The 21183-nt window shown below is 30.9% G+C and overlaps 1 long non-coding RNA gene across 1 annotated transcript; it reads left to right on the forward strand.

Annotated features, from left to right (window-relative positions):
- The first annotated feature begins 733 nt into the window (after positions 1-733).
- On the forward strand, positions 734-20556 carry LOC127718032 (uncharacterized). Its single transcript, XR_007989534.1, has 4 exons — positions 734-825; positions 1858-1898; positions 4687-4902; positions 20169-20556. It is a non-coding gene; the product is annotated as an uncharacterized LOC127718032 (long non-coding RNA).
- Positions 20557-21183: the final 627 nt, after the last annotated feature.

The following is a 21183-nucleotide window of genomic DNA, read 5'->3' on the forward strand; positions in this document are numbered from 1 at the left end:
AAAACAACAATAACGGATTCAAAAGTAAATCTTCTTATCTTACATTCACCGAATTGAACGAATTATCAGAATGTATGACGTTATTGGGAAAAGTATCGATACTGAAAGTGAGGCAAACGATTTCTAAGTGTGATTTAAATTCATAAATCGAAGTGTCAAGGCCTTGGCTCAAAACCGATTAAACGATGAAAAGTCAAACAACAGTCTTCAAAACACATGAACGCAAACTGAAGACAGCGCACAACGAATCCTCACCGAAATTAAACATTTAAAGTGAACTGAGGTGTTTAAAACAAGGTAAGCAGGTTCTGCTCCATCGTGTTGCTCATGTACACATTCGGTGATAAGTCTCATAAGGTGATTTCATATTGGGTAAAAAATGGGATTGTGATTCCAATCAATATGTTCAAATGTCACAAAATAGCAAATATAATGTCGACCTTGGTGTAAATAAGAATACCTAAAGCTTTACCCAAAAGAACTAATTCTTTAATGAAAAATTAAGACTGTTATGTAAAGAGCATGATGAATAATATAAAAACATAAGAATGCTATTTTAAGATTTCAAATGCAGCTATGTATCAAAATATAAAAAAAAGATTTTCAAAAAAGTTATCGTGGTTATTACGCACCTGAAAATTGTTTACTTAGTGTTATTTTTAGGCAAAACTAATCTTTGATTGCATCATTATTATATTAGTGTGTATTCGGTTCCCTTTAATAAAAAGTTAATATTAGACTTTATTAAACGTTTCATATAAAAAGTAAAACAGCAATTGTAAACCTGTCAGTTCATATTTGAAAAGGATGAAGTGGGCTGATACGGTAAGAAACAAATCTGACAATATATTTTAGCACCAAATGCTATTGTTTTTATTTTCTACTACGATTATCCCAGCAGGTAGAAGATGTGGTTAAAATTAAACCTATCTACATTCGTTTTTATAATTGATTTATTTCTTTTTTGTCACTTTTCTTATATTGTCTGCTGTTAACATGATAACATGATTAAGGAATATTCAAGATATGTCATTATCTAAGTCAGCAGATCTAGGGATAAATACCTAGCCGTTCTACAACTCTGCACTCTTCAACCAGGTTTGAGAACGTACGAACGATCACAACAAATTCCGGAGGATATTTCAAAAAAGACATTGTTTGTTGTGAATTCGTAATAAACATAAAGTGCTCTTGGTGAAAATATGACAGTATAAGACTGCTGTACACTATGTACATACTGTTTCTTTATTTATAATTTCATTAATATGGTAGTATGAATTTCCAATCATATAATACATCATTAATGGCAGACATGCATAATATTTTCTTTAAATTATTCAGTTTACGCACACGTATGACTTAAGCAGCTATTGTTAAAAACAACATTTGTAGATATTTTAGTATTTATAATGCTAATCTACATTGCACATGTATACAGTATATACAATATGTATATGTTATCAGCAAGTGCTGTGGAAAGGTAAGCACCTGAGATCACAATATCATAATCCATACATGTGACAGCCATTGTGTGCAACTTTTCTAAATATGTTTTTATTGGAAATCACGCAAAAGCGATAAATACAATTATAAACAAACTATTTTCAAACAATAATGATTGCGCAGTTGAAAAATTGTGTCTGAAGTGTTATTTTGAGACACATATCATAGACTTTATCTAACGTTCTATATAACATGTATAAATAAAAAGAACTGCAATTGTTCAACTGGTCAGTTCATACTGGTTCAACATTGGCTTGTAAAAAGTAGACAGATATGGTAAGGAAAAAAGCCGACTTTACACTTCAGGAAAATAAAATTATCATTTTTTATATTGTGTTTGCTAATTTGGAATAGGATTATACCAGAAGATAGGAGATGTAGGCAGACAGCAGCAGGTAAATTCAATGGTCGTATTCCGCTATACATTTGATTTATTTACTTTTTAATTCATTGTTTGATATAAATGAATATCCAGAACTGTTATTTGGGAAGTCAAAAGATATAAACACACACCCCGTTATACTACCCTTAACCCTTCAACCAGCTTTGCAAATGTGAAAACGACAAAATCTTTTGCGATGGATAAGGAAAACCTGGAAAATATTGTAATGTTTTTTTGTGACTTCTATTCATTAGAAAACGAAAATGCGATGGATGGAGTGATGACAGGTTGGAAAAGCTGTACATGCTGCTTCTATATTTGTTATATATAGATATTACGGTGAAATCAATTCCCGAAAATCAGAATCATAAAAAATAGTTTATAAATGTCAGACATGCAGAATAACTTTGTTTGGAATATTTAGTATACGCACACATATAATTCAAGACAGCTATTGTTTTATACCAACTATGTAGATATCTAGTTGTTTGAAATTAAAATTTGCCATATAAATATATCTGTATTATGAAAAATCTTTTATCAAATTTAAACATTTTTGCTTCCTTTTTAGTGTTAACTATTACTTAGGTGAAAGATATCAATTGGATATAATTAAACATCATAAATCAAAGAGAAAGTGAAATCGGGATGACAAAAAAAACAAACGACGAAAAGAAAAACAACAGTCTAAAAAACACCATATAGAAGTGAAAACTAAAACTAAAAACAAGCACACCAAAATTGGGGTGCTCTGGAAGGATAAGCACAAGATCCTGATCCACACATGTGACACCCGTCGAGTGCTATTCCTATCAGATATGTTGTTATATCAATTTGAATTTGGTGTTACGCCAAAGCTGATTGGCAATTGATTCATTTCATTTACAACCCTTTGATATAACCATATAGAAATTTTAAACTCAAAACATGTTTTTTAGGACGCATGATAGACATGACTTTTGTCGGTAAAAACAACACAGCCGTAAAATAATTTAAAGACACAAATCACAACATTGAAAACTAAACTAAAACAACACGACATCGTTAAAACAAAACTAAGACTGATTGTTTGTGCGTCGAAAGGATATGCAGATCGTGCTTCAAATTGAGCACGAGTCGTGTTGCACGATGTGCCTAAAATTTGAGGATTAATATTTGCAATTCTCTTACACTTACATTGACACATTTTGTATAAGAGTTTAGTCTAGTTCACATGATATTGGTCAATAATCATGAGTTTTCTAGTACATTAAATGCCTTCATTGTGCAATTCGTATGATAAATATTCTATAAAAAACATTCATAAGCTTTTTTTAGATCTAAAATATACTATCAATCTTGATATAGATATGTTTTTGTTCAGAAGGATTTGATATATGGTTGCATCATTATTATATAAAAATCATCGCAGTGTCCTTGACAAGGAACAATAAGTTGTATAAAGGAAATATTTCTTGTCAGTGATTATTTTTATCAACAAACGGAAGAAGGTAGACTGATAATGTACACAAGGAATAAGAAACAGAGTTGTTGTGTTTTTTGTAACTTTTAAAGTAAAAAATACAAATGTTATTGATTTTGAGTACTTTAGATTTGTTTATCGTTGGTTATTCCTATACGTAGATTGAAGTTATTATGTACTTTAAGTAGATTCCCCCCCCCCCTCCTATAGGCAAATGATAAGGAACAAACATTGTGAACTGATATCTGATTTCATTTAAAATTTTGAAATATGGTCTTGTTTCTAAACAAGATAAACGATGGACAGCAAATGATAACGGTATTTGGAAATGTCTAAAATCTGAAATATTTGGTAAATTTGTAAACTCGCGGGTCTATGATGTTGGTATAATGAGTGAATAACGCTAATACTTCAGAATAATATATGCAAAAGGCTATGTAGTTTGATTTCGAATTCTCACTGTTTGCTACCAATATTTATCGACCAGATATTAATTTTCAAAATTATAATATGATGTATCAATTTCATCTCCCACGGTTTGTTATTCTGTATACGTGGTGAATATTGTTCTCTTTCTTGTTATATGGCACTGCTGATGGAGTTCAAGTCCTTTTGCCTGGAAGCCATGCGTTTTTAACCTTTTTAATGTCTTAAAATAATTTTTATTTTGAAAAAAATTGATAATTCATTTTGTATCCCCGGCATGAACTATGATCAATTTAAAAATTGACTCTTAATTATCACGAGATTCATTTCATTTATAACCCTTTGATATAACCATATAGAAATTTTAAACTCAAAACATGTTTTTTAGGACGCATGATAGACATGACTTTTGTCGGTAAAAACAACACAGCCGTAAAATAATTTAAAGACACAAATCACAACATTGAAAACTAAACTAAAACAACACGACATCGTTAAAACAAAACTAAGACTGATTGTTTGTGCGTCGAAAGGATATGCAGATCGTGCTTCAAATTGAGCACGAGTCGTGTTGCACGATGTGCCTAAAATTTGAGGATAATTCTCTTTGGTGATATCAAGGACAGAATTGTGGTTTTGACAATACAATATATCCGTGGTCATCAGTATCATAGATAGTTCATAACAATCCACTCTTTATTAGTGTTTATACAAAACAGACGTCGATCATTGTCGATATGTATGCGCAATAAAATATATGTAGATGTAGGGCTGTAGTAATTTACGATTGCTGATCACCGATTACATATGAATTAAAGAACGGGCAATGTCTTCGTTGACTTAAGTTTATAACCATGGCCATATTTTTGTAAACGATGGCAAATTGAATTTCTTATGTTTTGCTTTTTTTCAGGAAACCCCTTGTTCATATTGTACAAAACCAATCATAAAGTGCAAGAAGAAAAAACAAGTTTGGAAAAAATTACTAAACAACAGTTATAATGCTTGGCTTCTTCGAAAAACAAGAGATGTTCCCAATACATATGGCCTTTACTGCATCAGGGCCAATGATGAAGACGAAGTTCTGTACATTGGGTACTCAAACCGGAGTGTTCGAAAGAGATTGTTGGTAAGTTTTCTAAATTGAAATAATAAAAAACAATGTTTTCTATATTCCTAGTAATCTAACCAACTAGTTTCTTTTCGGAGTATGTGTACTTATTATTTCATTTTGCTATTTTGTTATTCAAAGTTTGCAATGGGCAGCAATTGCTCTTTGATTAAGAGTTTAATCCGTCGACATAATCAGGTTACAAAAAGGCAACTTTGTTCGTACAAAAAGTGCAAGAAAGGTTAGACTTTAACTGTTTTCACACTACCGAGCTATTGGTTATTTTGAAAAAATAACACTTTATAAATTAGCTTCTATCGAATCGCTTTACATACCTTACAGTCATAAGGAAGGCTTAAAACAAAATTTAAAGCAAAATATGAATAGGTATTTGAAAACGTCAGAAACTTTAACTTTAAATAAAAGAATAGCGAAATCCATGGAAGGTCAAAATTTGCATGTAAGACCCTTAGCTTCTAAATGATTTCTAAATTTATGAACGGAGAATAAATGATAGGTATGTAATATATCAACCCAGTAGCAAAGCACTGATGATACCTTCGAGGACTTGCAGTTCAGAGCACTTTTCTGTAATTATTTATAGTGGTTTCTAAATGGTTAAATCAAAGTCCGTAAAACAACGTAAGTTTAAATTATAGTTGCACCTTATATATTTGCTAGTTAATATCTACTAATACCGGTTTAAGATGATTTCTACTCTTGTGGTGATTAATATTCCAGAGTTAACACATGAATGGTCTGAAATTTTTAATAAAATGTTTTTAACGCTAGTTTAATATAATTTTTGATTTCATAGTTTTGAAATCTCATATCTATCTATAAAAATCTATAGCAACATTCTACATGTTCTAGAAAATTGAAGTAGAAACCATATTGTTTTATGTAACTTCTTTTTAGGCACACACGGGTGGTTACGACCGCCAAAAGATAGGAAAGTTCTTGAAGGGCAAGGACTTAAAAGAATACTCAATATCTTGGGTAAACGAGAAGAAAGCGGAATGTTTGGAGGAGAACTTCATAGACTTTGTAACAATAAAGCAAGGATTTCGCCCGATGTTTAATTTAAAACGGGGACGATCATGTGGGTCAAAAGTGGAATGAAAACATATACTGTATAACCTTTTGAATTATATGCTTTATTTTACTAAAACTTATTTAAACTGTCAATTGAAAAATAAGTGTTGATCAATAAAATGACTTGTTATTCTTAACCTTTATTTTAACTTTTCCTCGATGTATTTATAGTATTTCACCATTTCACATGAAATTTTCACGTTTGTTTTGTTTTTAATTTAACTAGCATTTTAAATTAAAAAATGAGAAGATGGTAGGATTGGCAACGAGACAATTAAAGTAAAAACCAAAGATGTAAACAATTACAGGTCACATTGAAAATATATACCGTAAAGTAAGATTGGAGAGAACTACTGACCTTCAACATGAAAAGTAGAAATCGTAGTCAATTATGATTGGAGTCAAATGAACTCACAACATAAGTGTTGACAAGCTTGTAATACAGTAGATGCAGTACTTCATAGACATGGCCACCCAGGCTCCGAACCTTAGATTCTAAATGTTTTGAATAATTTTGAAAAGTATGAATAATTTTTATTTTATTATGACAAATCTTTCTTAGACTGTTAATAATGCTTTAATAATTCTTGTACCTTATGGGCTGCCTATTATTATAGCAAAAAAAAAATGTTTCACCTTAACTACTTTTATTTAGACCATTTATTTTAAAGTTCATTTGTCAATTATCAATCATCAGGTTTAAAAAGCAATATCCTTTTGAAAACATTAAACCGCCAAAGCCTAAACAAAACAGACAAAACCTCTTAAACCCAAGCTTTGCTCAAGAAGTTGCATCCTACGTTTTAACATACTTCACGAATTAAAACTTTACAGACACAATATATCATTTTATCATTCTACTTTAACTTCATTACTATCTCCTTCTCAAATTCGTAATTAGTCTGTTGTTTTTGGCTTGATTAATATATTTTTTTTTATATCAAAATAAAAGTTACCTTCATTATATGGTTTATCGGTGACAAATTAAAGACCAACGAGCAGAAGGTGTGATTTCAACTAAATATTTCTGTCTAGTGATCTGATTATGTGCAGATCTTACCCTTACGGAACACCTTAGATCACTCCCAGTTTTTGGTTGGGTTCGTGTTGCTCAGTCTTTAGTCTTTTATGTAGTGTTCTGTGTACTATTGTTTGTTTGTTTGTCTGTTTGTCTGTTTGTCTGTTTGTCTGTTTGTCTTTTTCATTTTTAGCCATGGCATTGTCAGTTTATTTTCGACTTATGAGTTTGAATGTCCCTCTGGTATCTTTCGCCTCTCTTTTACCTTCTTCCCTGTATGCTAAATTATTGTCTCATTTCCCATTTCTCACGACAGTTGCAACTAGTTTAGCAGGTATAATCTATCCGTCTGCTGTACTTGAATTTAACCTCACCTGGTTTTTGGTAGGGTTTCAGTTTTCTCATTTAAGTTATATTCCTTAAAAAAAACAAAAAAACTGAAGAACCCCAAGTGTAACCAATGACATGTTATTATTCCACAACTTATATACGACTTCAAGGGGCTTATATGACAAGTACAATATTATCTAGACTGTTCTTTCGATCATTTATAATGAACAAACATATATGTTTCGGTTATAACAATCGACATTTGAGACTTGGATATTTGAAACTCCTTTTCAGAAATTGATTATAAGGGTACTAATAGTTCCGTTTATTGAAATCAGAAACGCGACATTGGAAACGGGAAAATCTAACAAGTTGTGAAATATACACAACGTAAGAAAGGGTCGAACGAACATAACCGTCCAAAAATGGAAAATTAAGAATCGGGAACAAAAAATCGTCTCTTGTCATAAATATTAGTATAACGTTTCTCGTGTTAAACTAAAGCAATCAAATCAAAAACAGGACCTTTTATGTTATATGTATTAGATGTAATAAAGTTAGTTCCTTTGCGTAAATTTCAGCACTAAAATTAGAAGAATTTTGATTATCGTAAGCAAAGGTATTATCAAGGTAACGGTGAGTGCTTTTGAATTTATTACTCTTAGTAATTTAGATGGATCTTTACTGAGATTGTCCATAAAATATGATTCATAACGATACAGCAATAAGTCCGCTTTTAAAGGTGTGCCATTGATGTTATATGAATAACAAAAACCTGTTGACATACTTTATTGTCGAAAGGTACATAGATAGTGTCAAGATGAAAATTTACAGTTTTAGTCATTATCACAACTCCAGCAAGTATATTTAGCATATTTGCCTTTTTCATTATAGAATAAGGCTTTTTATGTGTTGCAGGAATAAAATCTGCAACCAAAAAAAAAAGGGAACAATTGATTAAATAAGAGAATTTATGTTTAAGATTATTGTGTGGTAGTGTAGTGTACACTACAGTAGAAAAAAACTTAAACGGTAGACCGAGTTAAACACACTATGAAAAGCATTTAACTTATCCAAAACATCTAAAGAGTCTGTCGTGAATTCACGGGAGTTGTCAGTTGTTACTCTGTGGTTTACATGTTGGTATGTACTAATATATTATCTATTTATGACTTAGAAACACCAGGCGTCCGTCCGTCCGGTCTAGTTAGCGCTCTCACGTCTACAATTCTCGTCAGTATTTTATAAAATCTATATCATAGGTTTATAACAGCAATGTCTTGGACAAGTTTGAAAATCAGTGCCGATCATTTATTTTTAAATGAATTATGCACTTTGGAAACATTAACGTAGCTTAACTGTATTCAGCCATTTTGGATTGTACAATAGCAATACATAATCGGTCTAGTTCTTTGCCTAAATTTGCAAATTTTGAGACAGATTCACAATTTAGGTGTAAGACTGTTTAATTGAAAAAAAGAAAAATAAGTGATTTATTGCATTATTCAAATTGTTTTAACTAATACCGAATATATGTGTGGTTTTAGAATCAATTTTTCAACTTCGCCACTTAAAGGGTGATAACTCTTAAAGTAAAAAGTTGTATACTATATTGATAGTGAAATTTTTATTTTTTACTTGTAGCAAGAAAACAAGATCGTTGATTCAATATTCATTTTTATTTTCTTAAAGCATATTATAAAACCTATCTTCTCATATTTTATTTCAAAATTATATCTCATAGATTTCTTTTTATTCACAAACATGTGTTTTTTCATGAACAATCTCTGCAAATTTGTGCAATTTTACACGACTTGTAACTTGAAAAATAGCACGGTGACCTATACTTTTTATTATATTTTTTTGACAAAAAGCATAGTAAAATCTTCATTTTGGCAAAGTATGAGAAAATTTTATCTGAGGAAATGTATACCGATGATCCAACTTAATTATATGGACATTTGCATTGTTAGCACACTCTTGTGTACAACTCTTGCCAGAATTTTTATGAAACTCCTGTCAAAGGTTTAAATTAGCAAAGTCTTGGATGAGTTCAAAAATAATTGCCGATCAATTACGTTTGTAATTTTAAAATATATGCCCTTTTGAAAAATTGAATATATGGAAAATTGCATCGTTAACGCTCTCATATGTTCAATTCTTGCCAGAATTTTTATGAAACTTATATCATAGGTTTATATCAGCAATGTCTTTGATGAGTTATGCCCCTTGGAAACATTCATTATATGGAAAATTGCATTGTCAACGTTCTCATGTATACAATTATTGCCAGAATTTTATGAAACTTTTATCATAGGTTTATATCAGCAATGTCTTTGACACTTTCGAAAATAAGTGCTGTTAACGAGTTATGCCCGATGGAAATGTTAATTATAATAGAAATCATATTGCATTTCCTCTGAAGCCTTCATTGCTCTAAGATATTATTTTAAAGTTTAAAGAACAAAAACAAAGTACTTTTTTAGTTATTGCCCTTGTACCTTGGATAGATAATATATTTGCATTGCGAGGGACATTGGGATTCTCTTCTTTTGTTAACATTGCTATATAAGCAGGTTGTTTGGCTAGACATAAAACTAGGTCCAACCCACCATTTTTTCCTTAAAGTGTCCTGTACCAAGTCAGTAATATGGCAGTTACTATCAATAAGTCCGTTTCTATGTATGTTGGCGTTTGTTTTTGTTGCAGTTCAGTGTTACTCTTTGTCCGTTCTTTTTCTCTTATGGTTGATGTGTTTCCCTTGGTTTTAGTTTGTAACCCGTATTTATTTCGCTTAATCGATTTATGACTATAGAACAGCGGTATGCTACTGTTGCCTTTTTTTTTAGGAAGAACAGCTAGATTTGATTAAAATTGAAATTGTTTTTTTCTCACTACAATATGCAGTCGACTAGTTGCAACGGAAAATTTACCAGATAAGATCCTTTTTTTTTGAAAGATTAAATGATAGAATGTATGTAATTATTTACTTTCTTGATATTTGACCTTTATTGTTTGCAATATGAAATGTTTTGCAACAGCGGCCTCTTTTTTCTTATGCTTCATCTCTATTTTCTTTCATCAATTTTTTCAACAATATCTTTTCTAATTGACATAACAACTGGGTCATTTCAGGTTCTTTTCATGTCGCTTCAAGTCGATTTGTTCTGAAATTATATGATTAGCGATCGTATTTGTTTTATTATCCTCATTTGTCCCGACTAGCGGTAGTGATGTTCATTTCCACATCAATAAGATGTTTTTCCCAATATAATATAAAGCTGTTGACGGACTTCCGATGGAAGGTGTTTCTTTGAAATCCTTATGACGTGCTATAATGTTTACAGAACGAACAATTAAGACCTTTGCCATGAATTCTTATAACAGTCGTTCTCTACATCATTCTAATGAAAGACATACGCTTTTCATAATTTCAAATGATAAATGTCTTCTATAGAGAACGTCCCCACACAGTGCGGAAAATATTTCTCTACCAATAGAATGCACTTATAGTATTTGCCAGGTTCATATCATTTGTTTGTTAAAGATACGAATCTTCTCGTTTTAAGTACTGAAATTATTTTGTTATAGTACACACTCTAGCGCTTGAATTGAAAGGAAAAGCAAGAATACAAATGACGATTAGGCATATGTTCATTAATTATCATTTTCCAAGGACACTTAAAATGAAAGAAATAACAGTTTTACAACTGTACAAGCAGAGTGACTAACGATTGTTTTGGCTTTTTGTATAGATTAAACAAACAACTTGCTATCTTGATGTTTATATACAATCAACAACAGACAAATCACACACCGGTTTAACCTTAATGAAAAGATTATGTCCGATTAATTTGTTTTGGCATTTTGATAAAAAATGATTCAGTCTTCCCACGAGCATACTTGCATTTTGATTCGTATGTCGGTTGATGCATGCAAAGCAAGAAACGCTAGCTGTCGACGCATCCGGTATCGATCCTTTTAGGGCTAATGTGAATCTCGAAGTTTTTTTGTTGTTAACTTACTTTGTCTTCGTTATCAGTTTAAGCGATTTGAACATCGATAAACTCATGTTATTTATATATAGCCCAGTAAACATGACATTAAGGATAGTATGAAACTAGAAACTCTGCTTCATTATTATATCTAATATTTGAAATGACACAGATTGACGAATTAAAATTAGGATCTGTGACAAATGTGACGATAGTAGTTTTTCCATTTTACAGCACCCACAACCCTCATCGTATGGCGTTTTTATTTTTCGATATATACGTTATGCACGTGGGTGTTCAAAGACAACTATTTCTTCAACAGGAGTGTTCTATTTCCTATTGTAAAAATTTGACTGAATTTGGATCGCAGGACGGAAGATACATAACTTGCAGACGCCTTAACTCTCGATGCCCCGCGTTTGTGTAGAGTGTATGCAATACCCGCAGTTTTTTTTTAAATTTTGCTCTGTGTATGAATAATGGACTTAATCATCGATTTGATGGCTTTGCCTTAAATTTAGAGTTCTGTACTCAAGACCCAGGCACAATCAATTTAAACATTAGGTTAAGGTAAACAAATAAATTCATGCAACATTTAAAAGTACTCAAAATATATTTTAACACAAAGCACAACACAACCAAAACAATCTATGATACCAAATTAAACAAAAAATCAAAAAAATGTATCTAAGCTACTTGAACTGAATAGTATTGTAAAAAGTAAAGTGTAATGAAAACTCAGTGTTTAATTCACCAATTAAATAATCAAAAAATCAGCAATGAAACAAGCAAAATTATAGGATTAGGTTAAGCCATATATACCTATATGCTAACGAAAATCATGTAGGATAATAGTGCATTACTATAATATGTTGTTTTTTCAATAAATCACAAGAATCTTATGTTTTCAATTACATTGATATACGGTTCATGAGTACATTTAAAAAGGATTAGTAAAGCATTAGGTAATAATTATGACGAAAACAGGTCATTTTACAATCATAACTAACATACTTTTTGAAAAAGCTAATACTACGTGTACATCAATTAAAATTTAACAAGGGCTATGAGCAAAATATGATTAGAACTTCTTCCTACTGTTATAACAGCCTTTGGCAATCCTAGTCAATTAATTGATTTGTCAATGTTTTATGATACTTGTGTTCATTTCTGAATCACATACACATTTCTGTAGCAAAATAATCAAGTGCACTTAAAAACAGAACAAACATTTCTGAAGTAAAATTACCCAAGTTGTTTTGAAATGTAAATTTCATTCAACGTTTCAAATACTAGATTTTCTATTGTTTTGAAATAAACATAGAATACATCATCAAGCAAATTTCACGGTTTGCAAGGCCATCGACCTAAATGCTACATTCAATGGTAAATACGTTGTTTTATATTATATTGAAGTTAGCAGAGTTGTTTTCATTTTGTTTAATAACTGTTGAATGCTTTCTAACAGAGCTCCAAATAGAAAATGATTAAGTCTTTCGACGTACATACTGACATTTCTTACTCTCGACTAATCTTATATCTGTTCTTATTACTGTCAAAGAAAGTCTTGAACAAATGTTGTGAAGATGTCTATTTTTCAAGCTAAGTCAATCGGTTCAGAGTTCTGAAAAACTTAAAAATCAATATAATTCGAGCTTCTAACAAACACTAACTTGAAGGTGTCATAAAAATCATTAAAGGTATAAATCTTTCATTTAGTAGATCGGGCGGACAAACGTTTCACCTTCATAAGACACATCTGCAACGTGTGTTATCAGTTCGAAGTTAAAACCAATAACGAATTAGAAGAGCCTTGAAAACAACTAATTTTATATTATCAGTTGTGAATGAGGATAGGAAAGCATATTTCGAACGGTTTAAACATTTTATAAACAGCACGTTTCTACACGTATCGATGATATATCTTACCAGCTCAAGACTACTGGTTACTGGACTGGTAATACCCTCAGAAACAAAGCGTCCTAAACATCCTCCACAAATATTGTTTCATTTTCATTCTCATAACTTGATATGGAACAACTTTTAGAGTACACACAATATTGGCATTTGCAATTTCTGTTGAGTGCTATGAGTTAATATCATAATATTTATTAAAGGTACCAGGATTATAATTTAATACGCCAGATGCGCCTTTCGTCTATATAAGACTCATCAGTGACGCTCAGATCAAAATAGTTAAACAGCCAAATAAGTACAAAGTTGAAGAGCATTGAGGACCCACAATTTTAAAAAGTTGTGCCAAATACGGCTAAGGTAATCTATTCCTGGGATAAGAAAATCCTTAGTTTTTCGAAAAAAATTAAAGTTTTGTAACAGGAAATTTATAAAAATGACCATATAATTGATATTTATATCAACATCGAAGTGCTGACGACTACTAGGCTGGTAATACCCTCGGGGACGAAACGTCTTCCAGCAGTGGCATCGACCCAGTGGTGTAAATATTTATCGAAGGTATCAGGATTATAATTTAATACACAAGACGCGCGTTTTGTCTACATAAGACTCATCAGTGACGCTCAGATCAAAATAGTTATAAAGCCAAACAATTGTGATAGATTTTGTGATGACTCGTTCAATTTGACAATGTTCGAATGGACAGTAATTCTTTGATGGTTTTGTTGTTTTTGAAATGTGTTTTCTAAGATTATTACGTAATTAAAGCAGAGATTATGTTCATATATTTTGTTTGTATAGGGATTTGAGTTTTTATTATAGTAACGATTGTTCATTACTAACAGTTCAGTCAAGAATGCTTAAAGAAAAAAGGAAAGACAAAAAACGTATAGACAAATGTTCTATACGGAGTTCATTAACTGAGGTCCAATATCAATTGTATATACAGAATATGTTTTAAAATCTAATAACTATTTTATGCTCCTACATGTTGATTAGTCAGTGCTTGAATTATATATGTAGAAGGGGAACTGAAGAAGTATTCAACCCGATTGCTGAAACTCCCGTTACATACGAATGAAATTCATCATTTGTATTGGTACATAAACCAGCACAAGTCTTCTAATTATATGGATGTGATTTATTGCAGTAGCTTAAGGTCAATGAAATGGTCATGAAAATATTTTTGTCAAATATGCAAAATTTGAAAGTTCATAAGAATTGTATTCTCTTTCATAATATTGTAAACGGGCATATTCACAGTGCATAAAGAAGAAAAGGTTTTGAAGCATTTTCTAAGGGAAAGATTACATGCTTCCTTTCATAAAACAACAAAACATAAGTTCTAAATACCTATGGGCTGTATTGTGTTACAAGTAATGATGGTGGTAATGTCTATTATATTGGGTATTCAACATGCAGTGTGCGACACAGATTGCTGGTAAGTTTTATAAATAGAAATTAAAACCAAACAATGATGGTTTTTTTTCATAGTTGAACATGTTGAAGCAACGACCTACTTTTCAGAGTGCGTATTACAATTTAAAAATGAAACACTTGTTATTCTATTATCTTTTCTGTTATTCGACGTAATGATTTCTTTCATGACACTTATTTAATTAAGACGTTTAGTGTCACCCTTCCACAAAATAAGGGAGTATACAATTACAACTCTGTTTTTACAGCCCGTCTAACCTAAAATATAACATGTGATAATTGTGCTTTGGAGTAAGGAATTATAACCAAATACAGGACAAGGAAGATCTGCACTGTTCCAAATATAAATGTACCATAATTTTTACCCATCTTAAGCCGATAAACTAGTTATAAAAAAGGGAAATTATGGTTTTAGCGAAGCATTGAAACAATACAAGCACCCTTTACCCGGTAAAATACCTCTTTAAAGTAATTTTCCATTTGTCTGATAATCACCGTTCCAGAGTTGTGCCCATGAATGGTCTCCATCTTGTTGCTAAGAGATTTATAAACGTAGTTTTGATATAAGCAAGCATTTTATAATTTTGACATCCTTATATCTATTCATAGTATCAGGATGAAATCATATTTTAACTGCTAAAGAATTCAGTTTCAAATGTTTGTCTCAATTTTGTAAAACCGGTAGCTTCATGATGATAACATTAATTTTAGCTTGATGTGTTGAAAGACCTTAATATATGTTTTTCATAGTTTTCCGTTCAATGAGTAACTATTATGTGAGGAAATACCTTAATATATGTTTTCATAGATTTCCCTTCAAGGAGTAAATATTGGTGTTGCAAACGTTTTCAATATATTGATTGCTTTATATATTAAATATAAGTGATCAATGGTTTTAACAAGATATGCATTTATGCAAATTATAGATCAGAACTCTCTTTGAGGCACACACTGGCGAATATGAAAACTGGCAATTGATAGATTCTTGAAAAGAAAAGATTTAGTCTCTGATGCATGATTTTTTATTATTAACTGTTTTTGGCTTTTGACAAGCTTTCAGTAACTGCAAGTATCATTAAATCGTACTTTCGTGTTAATTTGACTTGACACAATTTTTAATGCATTTTTGTTATTCAATGTTTACTTATTTGGTGTTATATCTCGTCTCACTATTCTAAATATGTACCACCTTTGATAAGCATTTAGTATGACGATAAATGTTCACTTCTGTACGCGTACTGTGAACAACAAATTTATTTATTTAAAAATAATATTTTCGTACCCCTAACAACAATATTATTTTATTTAAATTTACCTTATTTTATTTAACAGATATAAGAAGATGTGGTATGAGTAACAATGAGAAAACTTTCTATTAAACCATTTTGTCCCAGGTTAGAGTTTTTTTTTATATTGTTCTACAGCTTTATTTGTATTAATATTGTTTTTATATTGTGTCATAGATCAAACTTATTTGTTCAGTGTATGTTTAGCTGTTTCTGTTTATATGTCTTTGTGATCGAATTAAGCTATTTCAATTGATATTTTATAGTGTGTCTTTTTATGTTGTAATAGTACACTACTGTTTCAGGTTAGGGTGAAGGTTGGCGCCTGTTAAAACGTTTAAACCCGCTGCATTTGTATGTTCTGTATGCACCTGTCCTAAGTCAGGAGTCTGATGTTCAGTGGTTATCGTTTGTTGATGTGGTTCAAAAGTGTTTCTCTTTTCTCGTTTTTTATATAGATTGGACCGTTGGTTTTCCTGTTTTAATTGTTTTACACTAGTCATTTTGAGGTCCTTTATAGCTTGCTTTTCGGAGTGAGCCAAAGCTCTGTGTTAAAGACCGTATTTTGACCTATAATTGTGTACTTTTAACACATTGTGACTTGGATGGAAAGTTGTCTCATTGGCACTCATACCACATCTTCTTTTTTATATTAAATTAATTTTCGGTATCCTAGGTAACAGAACGGGAGGCTGCGTGTTTGAAGAAGTTTTTATTGAATATGTTACCCATGATCAAGGGTTTCGACCACAGTTCAACTTAAAAAGAGGACGATCATATATATATGCATGTTGACCAATGGAGGAATGATTTAATATAAATTGGCAACATTTCTGTTGTATGCCGTATTCTCTTAAATTTTATTTTCAATTTTCATACGTATTCCAGAAATCAATATTTTTAATTGATGTGGCTAGCTAAAGACTTTGACTTTGGTGCATTCATAATTATACAAACAATATCTGATAATGTCATATTGACTGTTAATGAAAATATCAATTTAAATTCAGCAAAATTGTTTCTTTTTTTAAATATTAAATCTTCCTCCAATAATCTTTCTAAAGCACATTCAACACTGATACAAAGTGACCATAAGTTGAACGAAAAGTAATTTTTTTTTTTAGATGAATCATTATTTTAGTATAAAGTTAAAATAAAAGTGTCTCACAAAGAGGAATTTCTAAATTAAACCAGCCCTTGAATGATATGATTACAACCAGAATTTAATTGAAATCGTTTTCATGACTACAAAGTTTGGTGTACCTTATACTTTTCCATTGACTAGTGACAAGGAAAATTAACCGGAAGTGACCCTAATCTAGAATCTGTAATGATAAAGATTATCTTATTCCATTACCTGTCGTTTCACGTGTCTACTAAGTTTGGTAATTCGTAATCTGAAATTCTCTTCGATTCTTAAAATTAATTATGGTCAAATGCAAACAAATCATTTGAACGTTCAATATCATTTAAAACTTCTTTTGCTCTATTTGTTTTTTCTGTACATTCTTCTTCCAACGTTGCAATTTTTAAAGCAATGTAACTGTGACAGTTAATATTATTCATAGAATGAACTTTCTCGTTTTCAGCTATCAAATGCTAAAAGAAAAGTGAAAGAATATACAAATAATGGAAACGCCAATAGTCTGATATTATAGATTTCCTTACGTACTGAAAGCTACAGATATAAGATAGTTATAAGTGAATGACTAATGTTGTTTTGACTGTTCGGAGCAATGAAAAAAACACAAACTTACATACCCATAACATAGTAACAAATATAAATCTCGATATTAATCAACAAGACATGGCAATCATCCACTTGTAATTTCTAAATCAATTAAAGGTATTTCAAAGTAACATAAACTCAAAATAGTTAACAGGATGACTAAAATTGAGTACGCCAATCGCGAGTTTCATCTACATCATCATTGATGGTCGAGTCAAAAAAGTTAAAGAGGCCAAATTAAGTACGATGTTGAAGAACATTGAGGGCCTAAAATTTATAGCACAAGAATTTATAAAGTATGGTTTGTACCCTAATGTCTAAAGACAAATATAACAACACCAAATATTGATGACAAATTCCACAGTCATACAAGTTCTTTTTTCTAAAAGTTAGATTGAATGGAAAGAAAAACGTGTTTATTGTAGAAAGCCAAATGTCCAAAAGTGTCTACATATCTTGCATAATACAATAGAAGTACACCAAAATGAATACCAGCAATCACATAAATATAGGTGCATATAGTGAAAAGTAAGATAACAAAAATATCGAACTCCAAAGAACATTAAAAACGGAAAGTCACTTAGTGATTGTTTACCAAAAAGGCTAGTAACATCGGCATCTGTGACTCTGTAAGTAATATAATACGTGTTACTTTAATACGACCACCTTTTTTTAAATGACATAAATATAAGTGCATATAGTGAGAGTATTAAATACCCTACATTATATCAACTCATCCTGACTGATTTTTTTCGAAAGTCAAATATCCGACTTCAAGTTTCCTCATGCTCAATTGAAAGATCGAATAAATCGCTTCATTTAACAGAGGTTGTCCTACCAAAAAGGAAACGTAGATACATTTCTTGCTGTAGGTCATTGAAAATCTTTCTTTGTGAAGAACCTCACTGATTCCGAAAAATAACACACAAAAGATGAAATTATCAAAATGCCTGATCTTTTGTGTTACGTTTTATGACCCCTTCTGTAGACATATGTATTACGAAATTTTCAAAGTGCAATAATATAAAAACAGCAAACATTATTAATACTAATGATGTGAAATTTTATACATATACCAAAGGGAAACATCTTTCAAAGCAATATTATTTATTGTTTTTTGCATTCAATAGAAAATGGGGATTTTGTGGCAAAATCCACAGATTTAAATACAGAGATTTTTCGTTTTAAATTTTAAACACAAATTACTCACTTATTTGTCCATGATATGCTAGCGTTTATTGTTTACAAAACTTTCTGAACAATTTTTGCATTCCAAAAAAACCTCGTGCTGAGCCACTAAAGTCGAGCGCACCCTAGAAGGTGTACTTGTATTGGTCCATATTAATATTTGTTTTAACCAATATCTTAATTTATAAACTTGTTTTAAGGAAACCATTTCTAGCACTGCATGAAGTAATTTATATATCAAGCACCGAACTGTCAAATACTAAAGTACGAGGGGAAAGGCTGTGGATTTTCTATGAAATTTCCATATGTCTAGCATTGAAACAACAAAAGGGTACACATTCCTTAACGACATCTTTGTTGAGTTTGGTGAATTGATATTTGGACAGACAGACTGTATTTCAATGGCTACTAATTATCACTTTTCTCGGCCGAATGTTTTGTACTCATATGAAGTAGAACACCTAAAAAAACCTTCTCAAAGTCAAAAAGAAAGGACATCAGGCAAAGTTATTTAATTTCACTTTCATACATATTAACGATGTTCTTTCAAACAATTAATCGCATTTTAGTGAATGCTTTGCTTGCCTTTTTGGGTTTAGCCAACAATTTTGATTCCAAAAATAAGGTCAGATGTACAAATTTTTATTTGAATATTCATTATGATTTGTAACTTTTTCTACTTTACTTGTTTTTCTGCTAATTTTTCGTTCAATGTTGCAAATTTCTGTAATGCTATGCAACACGTTGACAGATTATATTTCCAACAGCGTATCTTCTAATTTATATACCAACGAGTTTATTGCCGGTCGTTGCTCGTCGATATGATCATAAAATAAATATTTTTGTTGTCAACTTTGGCCAAATTTCTTATTCTGTCCTATAGCATAACCGATGTTCATTTCCACATCAATGAGATTTTGTTTTTAATATTATCTACCGCTGCTGACGGACTTCCGATTGAAGGTGTTAAAGTCTCTTTAATGAAATTTTTTTTGTAGCCCATATGACGTGGTATATAACATCAGCAAGTATATGACCTTTTCATTTAATTTTAAACATAGTCGAGCTCTCCATAGTTTTAATACATTGTAAGAGGCGTCAATTTTTCACAATTGCATATATAACATGTATAGTATCAGTTTCAAACAGTGGCAGTCCAATATTGCGGACAATGTTTCATCGCCAGTTTAGAAATATCGTTGTTTTGTAATATGTTACAGGGTGTATTAGAAGCAATTGCAATTTTCTTATTATTTATTTTGCAAAAATTTTATCTTTCTCATTTTCAGATATCAAATGATGAAAGGAAAAAGAAAGCAAAACAAATAATGGATAAGCGAATCTTCTAATATCATAGCTTTCCATACTTTCTCAAGACTATAGGAATGAAAAGTCACCAGTGGAATGACTAACGTTGTTTTAAATGTTCGGTTCATTGAAATAATCATATACTTACAAACTCTTGACAAAGGAACAACTAGCAATCTCGATATTTATCAACAACACATGCCGGTATTGATGAGAAAAACTTAATTTCTGTATTCTTTCAATTTTTAGAGCATTTTTCTTTATTTATAAAAAAAAAAAGAAGCTTATTCTGTGAAATTTGAAGAACATGATTTTACAAATCATTTTTTCTGCAATTACTTTATTCATTATAAATTATAATTGTTTACATTGTTTATTTCTGTAATAAGTATAGTATTACCAAATTCTTTTTATTTTTCAGTTATTCTTCATACTTTTGCACCCTTTTATTCTCTATTCTGTTCATCCAATCCACACCTTCGTACATGAAAATCTCGATTAAATTATTTTAAAGTCTCATAGCACAGAATGTATAAAGTATGGGTTGTTGTAAAATTTCTAAAGACGAATATTACAACCACGAATATTGAGGATAAATCCCACAGTCATACACGTTATTTTTTCTGAAAATAAGATTTAATGGAGAGAAAACTCTTTCATAAAAGAAGGCAAAGTGTCCTAAAGTGTCTATATAACTTGCATAATACACTGGAGGTACACCAAAATAAGTAATATCACATAAATATAAGTTCATATAGTGAGTGATTACAAATGGAAGTTATATCGTCCATTATTACTCTTGTAGTAAAAAGTAAAATAAGAAAAATACCGAACTCCAAGGAAAATTCAAATCGGAAAGTCCCTTATCAAATGGCAAAATCAAAAGCTCAAATAAAGGCAACAGTAGTATACCGCTATTCGAAATGCATAAATCGATTGAGAAAAAAAAACAAATCCGGGTTACAAACTAAATCTGAGGGAAACTCATCAAATATA

Source organism: Mytilus californianus, unplaced genomic scaffold, assembly GCF_021869535.1.
Source record: "Mytilus californianus isolate M0D057914Y unplaced genomic scaffold, xbMytCali1.0.p SCAF_10, whole genome shotgun sequence".
Taxonomy (NCBI): Eukaryota; Metazoa; Mollusca; class Bivalvia; order Mytilida; family Mytilidae; genus Mytilus; species Mytilus californianus.